Source organism: Acomys minous (genome assembly GCF_964271855.1).
Source record: "Acomys minous genome assembly, chromosome: 4".
Lineage (NCBI taxonomy): Eukaryota > Metazoa > Chordata > Mammalia > Rodentia > Muridae > Acomys > Acomys minous.
In genome coordinates, this window is record NC_140486.1 from 7,932,142 (window position 1) to 7,941,682 (window position 9,541).

A 9,541-nucleotide genomic window follows, 5' to 3' on the forward strand; every position below is an offset into this window, starting at 1 on the left:
ATCACCCAGGGGTGAGAACTCTGCAAATTACCAATGGGACGGTTCACTGAAGCAGGTAATGGATTGCTCCGTGCCAACAAGGACTCTGTGTGGATTGAGTGTGAGTATTCATACAGTCTACTTGCTAATTATGCCTAGTTTGAACAGTATTTTAAGTGCTCTTAAGAACCTCGAAAGTCAGGGACTTGGTCAATGGCAGGCCACAGGTGGACACACAAAGGTGCTTGCTTAGCAGTAGCGACAACCAACATGAAATCTAATGTCTACCCAACCTGGGCTGTAATCCCACTAAACAATCACAGCCACAACAAGAGACACGAAGGATGGTTCCACGTGGGCTCTGCGTGTGCATGTCTGTACTGAGCGCACACGTATGCGCACTTGCGTGGTGTGCGTGGCTGTATCAAGACTGTGTGTCTTTCTCGTCTGGGTTTATTTATCCAGCTAGAAAGGACCAAGAGGGGGAAGGGTGCATGATGCGCTCCTTCCTGTCTGTAGGGCCCATGCTTGGCAATTGGTATTTAGTAGATAAAGACAGCCTGGTGATTTGTTTCCCAGGGTCCCATCCTGGAACCCCAAAGGCGTGTGGTGCCCGTGTAGGATACTGCACTCTGTAGTATTTTCTTGGAAAGGCACCTTGTGGCCCTGGCAGCCACCTCACTCTGTGGCAGGAAGGAATGACTGGACTAGGTGAGTGTCCTCATGGCTCCAGGGTACAGTCTCTCTCCAGGGCCCTGAGGACTGCCGAAGCTCCTGACACGAGGCCTATGGTGCACATCTGAAGAGAGAGGGAGGACACACCTGCAGGGAAGAATCACCTGTGAGGAAAAAAAAGGCACACCCACCTGCGAAGGATACACCTGCAAGGCAAGGACACACCTGCCGGGTGTTTCAGACCACCTCATAGTTCTAAGAAAGTGTAGACTCTAGAAAAGTTGTCTTCTGGGACCCTGAATCCTGTTTTATGTCACCACCCCGATGGCACGGTGGAACCCAGAAGCTGCACAGATACAGGAGGCAGGATGACCTCACATCCACGTACCCATCACTCCCACTGGTTCCCTGAGGTCTGATCCAACCTACTTGAGGCCAGCACTGAAAATGGAATCCATCCTTGGAAATAAAAGGCCGAGCAAAACTCCTCCGCACTGAGCCTCTGCCACAGGTAGGGAAGCCATCGCTGCTTCCAAATGTCTTCCCAGAGCAGGAGTCACAGGTGCTTCTGTGGCAGAAGAGCAGAAGTCTAAACCCGGTTAAGCTCCTGAGTTACAAATCAGTGTTGCTTGTTTTTCTTATTGTTGTGACCAAATAGCTAACAAGAAGCCAAGGGTGGGGAGGTTTGCTTTGTCTCTGGCTCACAGGCAGAGCCCACCATGGCCACGAAGGCATGGTACAGGAGGGACCTGAAGCTGTAGTGATGGGAGCTTGTCCGCACCACGGTGGAAGAAGCCCAGGGAAGGAGACATGAAAGTTGGCATGCACTAGCTTTCTCCATCCTATTTATCTAGGGCCCCATCCCGTGGGACAGCGCTCCCCACATTCTGGGTGAGTCTCCCCTTTGCAGTTATCCCACTCTAGAGACACTCTCACAAACACAGCTTTGCAGGTCTCCTGGGCGGTTCTCGGTCCAGTCAACAGGAGAGCGAAGGGGGACGCGCATGCGCACACCGCAATGTCAATCAGGGCTCACCTTATCTTCTTCACAGGAGGCCCATAAACAGGGGCAAGGCAGGTTTTCCAGCCTCATCAACTCTGAGGGAGGCGGAAGAGTCGGGCTGTCATTCCTGTGTGAATCAGACTCCCTCCACAGAGCCTGGCCTCGTCTGGAAGCCCTCCTTCCAGGGACTAGTTCTGGAGTTCGCAGGCAAGATCAGGAGGGTCCAGAGTGAGGACCATTTCTCTGCCCACAGCTTGGCCTCTGTCCACTTCTGTGGAGCCCATGGATTAGAACCCCAGATGTTAGGCTCACCCAGAACAGGAACACAAGAAGGCAAAGCCTCGGAAACCTCCCCGAAGTTCTAGGTTGGCCATCTGCTAATGGGTGCCATGTCATGTCAGCTGTCCCTGGAACCCATGAGTCCAAACACATCTGTGCTGAGGAAGCAGACAGTAACATCCAACAATAAGAACCAGCTTTAGGCTGGAGGGATGGCTCAGTGGATACAGTGCCTGCTGCACAAGCGTGAGGAAACTGCGCTCCCATCCCCCAACACCTGCATGAAAAGCTGTGTGTGGCAGCACGAGTCTAATCCCAGCCCTGGGGAGGCAGAGACAAGAGAATGCTAATAGCCAGTCTAGTCAAAGTGGTGAGGTCCAGGTTTGTGAGAGACCATATCTGCAAAAATAAGATGGAGAGTGTTTGAGTTAGATGCCTCACATTGACCTCTGGCCTCCACACACTCACACTCACACACACACACACACACACACACACACACACACACACACTCACACTCACACACACAGAGCTCCCAGGATCCATGTGGCAGGTATCACACCCTGGCTGCCATGAGTGGAGGTCCATTCCCACGGGCTCAGTTCTCCAGCCTGAGGCAAGCAGGCACCCTCCTTTTCAAAACACTGCAGTGTCTTTTCTGAGGTGTCTACACTGTCCTCTTTCTCTCTGACTCCAGAGGCTGGCACATTAGCATGCCTCAGAGACACTAAATCTCTGATCCAACTCAAGGAAAAAAAACCCAACAACAAAATATGACTACCTACTAGTCACTGTCACCTTCACCATCTATAAGGTGGTAAGAGGTGACCCTGGCTACCACAGTCCATCAGTCTGAGGAGCAGGCTTCCCCAACAACAAGGATGGAGCCATGAGTTCTGTCCAGACACCTGAGGAGCATCAGTTGCTTGAGTGATGGGCTCAACATGAGTTTCAGAACTTCACCGCAGCCAACAGCCACACAGACCAATTGCACTGGGAGAGCCGAGTCCAAGTCTTCCGGGCCTGTTGGCTTCCTTGCACACTCACACTGTCCTTGCCTTCTGAAAAGGCTCCTGTTGAAGAAATCTTTGCCAAAAGAGCACCCTACACGGTTCCTGTGTACAGACCCACTCGTCTCAAGCACTTCCCTAACAGATCACTTCCCTGGTACCTGTGGCCTCTATCTTTTATCCGACGCCACAAGGCCTGACTGAACGCAGCCCTGGAGAAGTGATCCGTCTCCCAGAACCACTCATGTTGCCTCTCAAGCCTTCCGACTTCTGGTTTTGAAACCCCCATTCCAAATATAGTGGCCTATTTCAAGATTTTAAATGTTACACCTCGCCCCTCACTTTTCTGGGATTCACACCAGTAAGCGTGGGGACAAAGCTACTGCCACATCTGGTCTGGGTTCCTCTTCAAGTGCGTCTTTGTGAGCACTCTCCATGGCTTGCAGAATATGCATATTTTCTGTGCTCCGCATTTGGTTCCACAGACACTGTTATGAGTACCGTATAGTATGGTTAAAAATGTTTCGCTTTCATTTCTGAGTCTTTAATTTTATGTTTGAGCTCTGCATAAAAATAGCTTGTAATTGCTTTTTGACAGTAATAAGGCTAAGATTGTGACTCAAATATCTGAGATATTATGTTCTTTTGTAATTGTATTCAATGAAAACATAGCTCAATATGGAGCGTGGAGGAAAAAAAATCCTAGCTTGTGTAATTTGTACATTCTACCCATGCCATGAAAGTTACATCGAGATCCATGCAGCACAAGGATTGAGGGGAAGCACGTGGGCTTTTTAACAAAGCTCTGGGTTTGGGCTTTTGAAGAATATTTTTAGGGGGCAGTGGTTTGGTTCATTTTTTTCCCCAGTATGTGTGCCTTGTGTCCACTAGTGCTCACATGTGTACGAATAAACGTGGGTGTGCATGGTGTACAGGTGTGCATACAAGTGTACACAGGGACTTATGGAGTCCTACAGTTGACATCCAGCATTTTTTAAAAACAGCCTCACTTGAGTGAAGCAGGCTCTCTGATTGAAACTGGAGCTTGCCTAGTGTGACGAGCTAGCTTGCCCTGGGGCCCTCCTGATAATGCTGGGATTGCGGGCAATTGTCACACCCTTGGACTTTTACACGGACTCTAGGTATATGAACTACGGGCCTCCCACTTGCTCGGCTGGCATGAATCCACTGCCATCATGCCGGAACACAAAGCTCATGTTTGACAGGAGAAAGGCCACCTGCACACAAGCCACCTTAGGAAGAGGGGGAGCACTCAGAGGACCCAGATCTTCCACGGCCATGCCAGCTCTCGCCACATCTGTTATCCAGTTTTCCCAAGATTATGTTTGTGTGAAAGAAAATAAATTCTTTACTAAAATGAGCACTGTTTAGTGGTCTATGGCTGTGAGCTTCTGAGATTGTCATTGCAGCTTGTGCCCTCCTGGCTGGGGTGCAGCAGTAAAAACCCAGGCTAACTGTGTACTGAGGAAATACTTTCAAATTTCACACACATTAATACAGATTTCTCACATCAATTCCTTTGAAAGTTGACTAAGAGACTAGAACAAGATTCCCAGGCACTCCCAGGCCAGCTTCCTACAGCAGCTGTAGATGGGGCCATGCAGAGCTAACATGGCTGCTTGCTTATCCGTCTTGAGTCGCAGAGTGCCCCCAGTGAAGCTACAGTACATTCCAGAGGCCTGCAGCTCCCCAGGATGCCCAGGACGGAAAGGTGGGCAGCCAGTTCCATGATCCATTTTTATCATCTGCTCCACATTCTTCCAAAATGCTGTGGCAGTGTGGGCTTCCAGTTTTCCCGTGCCATCAGCCACTGCAGAGAGTGCCAGAAGCTTGCACCGTGCCATTCAAGGTGCCCATGCCTCCTCCTCCAGCACCTACTCACCTGGCCAGGTGCATGTCACAGCTCTCCAACTGTGTTAACACATTTGCACTGCTACTGGAAAATTATCCATGACTGAGTAATCTGTAAAGAATAGAAAAATCAGTTCTCACAGTTCTAGAGGCTGGAAAGTCCAAGCTAAAGTTGCCAGGGAGTTCAGTGGCCAGTGAGGGTTGCATTCTCTAAAAAGGAAAAACACAGCACCCCAACCCCGCACCCCAGAGTGCACACAGAAGGGCAAGGAAGCCAAAGCATTACCTCCATCCAGCTCTGGGGAAGTCCTCCATGGCCTGGTCACTGCAACACATGCATTTTGTAAGGGATACTGTAAAGTCATCCTGCTTCTGTGAGTTGAGCAAGATGGTGCAGCACTGTCTCCTGAGGCTAGAGAGAAGAAATCCAGACCCAGACTGGCTGCATGGCACACGCATTCCAGTGAGAAAAAAGGCATGGAACAAAGCCCAGGTGGTGTGACGCACACCAGGTCGGAGAGTAAAGTGAGGAGAAAATGGCAAACATCCCAGCAAAGCAGGCAAAGCCTGGGTACCTTCTCTGGGGAAGCTACTGACCTCTAAGTGAAAGCCAGGCTTCCCCCTGTCTGCCCGCCTGAGTAAGAACAGTTCCAGAAAAGACGGTTCTTCCGGTTGTGTTCCTGCCAAAGGCTGTCACAGAGATCCTCTCGGCACCAAACAAGAACCTAGGAGCTGTCTCGAAAAAAACAAAAAAAAGAAAGAAAGAAAGAAACTCGGCTCCTTGGCTCACACCCTACATCCTCCACGTCCCGTATCACTGCACCGGCTGTCCCACCTCTCTGTCCAGCCAGGAACCTGGATAGAGAAGGATTCTTGAGGGGTTCCTGCATGCTCTCCCCGCTCCAGCTCATCTTCCAGGTCGGCTAAAATGATCTAGAATACGACTATTTGCGTTGGTCCCCCCCATTACTAACCTTCCATGCTCCCTTAGTTTTCAAGATGAAAATCCAGTGGGTGGCAAGAAAGGACTCAGCCTCTTGCAGCCATGCCCGCTCAGAGCTATGAACTCAGGGTTTCCCCTGAATTCCTCAGTTGTGCCTTGAGAATTGACGTGAATTGTGATTCGAGGAGGCCAGGGGCAACGTGGGTGTGTTATGCCTCCAGGGTCCCTGCATCAGCAGTGGGGAAAGTGCCGTTGCCACTGTCATCCCAGTAGAGAACAAATCTGAGGAAAGGAAACTGAAAATCCAGCAGGTTCAAAACACTGTCAGTTTGGAGAAATGTGGGACAAGGGTGGATGTGGATGGGGGGCGTGGGATGGTAAACAACCGTGGAAGTCTCGTTATGTTGACACCAGTGTGTACCCTAGAACTCTCCCCACCAGACCAGCCTGGTGTGTCCAGAGAGTGAGAACTCAGACAGAGAAGGCTGACAGAGAAGAACCCATAAGCAGAACTTCCTTTAAGAGAAACTGCTCGCCTGTGTAATTGTCTCTGTGTCATCCACACAGCTCTGAAACTGCATCCTCTATCAGACCCATACCCACGCTGGGGTGGAGACCCAGTCGTGTACAATCTTTGCCCATCTCTTATGACTCAGCTCCGTCATTTCACGATACTAACCTCATACCCCTCCCCCCCCACCCCACCCCAATGTGACCTTAGAATACACTGGACATATGTCACATGTATGGCAAAGTATGCCTATGGCACGTGGTTATAGGTCCAGGTCCGGAAAACTCAGGCAGAGCACACCAGCATGAAGACACAAAGTGTCAAGGAGGAAGGACCTGTAAGTGAAATGGTCTGTGGATGGCATCGAGCAGCCAGGAGGAAGAGTCATGCGCCCCGCTGGGCCATCAGGGAGCCACAGGCAGATGATCCAGGAGGGCACAAGGACAGAGATAAAGGAGCAGCCTCCTTGTTTTTGGACCAACAGACCCATCACCTACAAGCACTATGGTCCCCTGTGGCTGGCAAGAGCAATGCGAGTCCTGTGACGCCACCAGTCATTGGGGGTGTCAAATAAAGGCAAGAATGCAGCAAAGAAAGATGGACCATAGGCCTGTCACTCTAGCTACTCAGGAGGCTAATGAAGGGGGATCGTCCTTTCAAGATCTGCTTGAGGTACAGAGTGGACTGAAACCCCACCCCCACCCCCACCCCCGAAGAGCTCAGGGGGAGACATATCTAGATAGCTGAGTAGATAGAGACACGCATAGAGAAATAGATAAAGGTCCTGGGAGGGCGTGGCGGCTCAGTGGTAGAGTGCTTGTCTACCAGGGACTACATATTACTACACGAAAGAGGAGGAGGAAGAGAAGGAGGAGGAGACACATAGATATAGAAATATTAAAATGAGAAAACCATGATATATAAAGAACTATGCACGCACATGCCCATATACAGCTGAAATAATAAAAATTTAAAACAATAATAAAATACAAGGCCACAATAAAGCTAAGGAGAGACAAAGGTGGAGGACCGAGAATCACTTCGGTAAAGCGCGGGCCGCACCAACAATCCCACGCTGATATTGCCTTTGAAATTAAAGTTTCCAGAGCTTTACAATGAAATTTATGTCAAATTAATTTCTGGGACTCAATGAAGCTGAAAATGAATTCATAATGAGGTGCTTTTAGCAGGAGTGTGTAGGGGCACGGAGGGGGTGATCAGAGAGGTCCCCTTCCTGCCGTTAGCTCTAATTTCCTGATTATGACACCTTTTCTCCCCATACAACACGTAATCTAAGAAGTGATATGCTTTTACAATTACTGTATATGCAGAATGTGCGACCAAATGGAAGTGGAATATTGCTGCGTTATTATGATCAGTATTATTATTAGTTGATCACCAACAACACCCATAATCTTGAGATATAATGAAGAGAGTTTGTGAGATGCAGAGGCATGCTTATACCTCTAATATAATACATACACTCTGAAAAAAAAAAGTATTATCTCAAAGTGGAAGAAATCCTTAAAATGTGTGCTTCTGGTTCCTTCGATTTCCAGGTGCAGGCCAACAGGCAAGGGATAGTTAATGTTTCCCATAAACCAGTTCCTGCTTCTTATGTACAAGCATAAGTGAATTTTAAAGAATATCTTAGAGAAATGTAGTTTATTTAGTAAAATTGTCCTATAATGAGGCAGGCATGCCTGCGAGGTATAAGGAGAAGCATCAAGGTCATCTTCAACTATATAGCGAACTCCTGGCCAGTTGAGGCTACGTGAGACCCTGTCTTGGAAAACCAAAGCAGCCCCAATGTTCTGTAAACTTAAAAGCGTGTCATTTCTTTACTCCATTTACCAAGCACTCGTAACTTCATTTTCATGAAGACTACACTTGGGCCACAAGGCTAAATTTTCATTCATAGCACAGAATTCTAACGAGATAGACACTTGCTTTCTCCCTTCCAAAACTACACAGACAACCAGAAGCACAAAGTAACAGTAACAATGTCTGTGTCTTAAGCAGGCTTGTCATGATGTCCAGTTGCCGGCTGAGTAAAGCCCATAGCTAAGCTGTCCCTGAGTGCACTGTCTGGGCAGTAAGCCTCGGGCTTTCCAGAAACAGCCTCAGGAACTGGGTCCCACAACCCAGGTGTTACGAGGCGCGTCAGTGGAAGAGACAGCACACAGCTCTATCGGACTCATGGTATCCTCTATGTGGAACCCTCTTCCCAGAAGCCTCCAACGTGCTGCCAGTGAAGGGGCAGCTCTGCGTGTCATATAGATGCCCTGGTATTATTGCACGGATGTTGAGGGTATAGCTTGAGTGTAATCGGATCAATAATACAGGGCAGTAGATAATTATCTATTCATAGATAATTCACAAGGCAGCCATGGCTTTGGAGCAGTCAGGTATCAGTTTTGTCTTTGGCTAGGAGAGCATCTCAGACTTGCTCTGACTTTTCCGTCCCCTGGGGGCTTTCCTAGCTGTATTCCACCTAAGCCCCACCCACTCTGCCTCAACATCCCTTTGTAACAACGTTTCCTTTTCTTTCTTTTTCAGTGGTTTTTTTTTTTTTCTTTATCTAAATTCCTGGCCCCTTTATAGAAGGAATCATGGTCTAATCATGCAAAGAATGAGCTAAATTTATCTCAAAAGCTTATTTATTCATCTTTATTATAAACATAAAATCTACTGAACTGCTACATTTATTAACTAGACATGCCAGATATTTCTTTCCAGCTCTCAAAATATTATACCTAATTAATAAATATTTAGTTAGAAGTTCATAAAATACAATGTCGCCCTTTTCATTAATTGCTCCATGGTTATTCACAAAACTTCCATCATTTGTAAAAACAACTTGTCTAGGGGTTAAGCATCCACTCCACCAAGAATTCCTGAATGTGCATGGGTGTTGCCAAGAAAGCCAGCCGACTACAACAAGAGCTGTTGTTCCATTTGGTAAAGTGCTGGGTCCCTTACATATTCCCAAATAAAAACATCCTCTTTTTTCCAGGAACAAGAACATGACATGTAAAACAAGCCACTGCTCAGGGAAACACAACACCAGCAAAATCAGCAAATCAGGCATAAAATATTTACAGGTTTCCAGTCACCCAGGGTGAGCTACCTGGAGAGCTGTGCCTGACCCCTGAATCCCCACACTTCCTGGCACTGCACAGGCCTCCTGGTACCACCCTAGGCCTCCCGGCACTGCACAGGCCTCCTGGTGCCACCCTAGGCCTCCCAGCACTGCACAGGCCTCCTGG

At 48.4% G+C, this 9,541-nt stretch overlaps 1 long non-coding RNA gene across 2 annotated transcripts; it reads right to left on the reverse strand.

Annotated features, from left to right (window-relative positions):
• Positions 1-332: 332 nt before the first annotated feature.
• LOC311595672 lies at positions 333-4,932 on the reverse strand. 2 transcript variants are annotated; one of them, XR_014778534.1, is made up of 4 exons: positions 4,850-4,932; positions 1,691-2,335; positions 1,084-1,222; positions 333-801 (listed from the first exon to the last, which is right to left on the reverse strand). It is a non-coding gene; the product is annotated as an uncharacterized lncRNA (long non-coding RNA). The 2 variants fall into 2 exon arrangements; XR_014778535.1 differs by lacking the exon at positions 4,850-4,932 and having other exon boundaries at positions 1,691-2,406.
• Between the last annotated feature and the right edge of the window lie 4,609 nt (positions 4,933-9,541).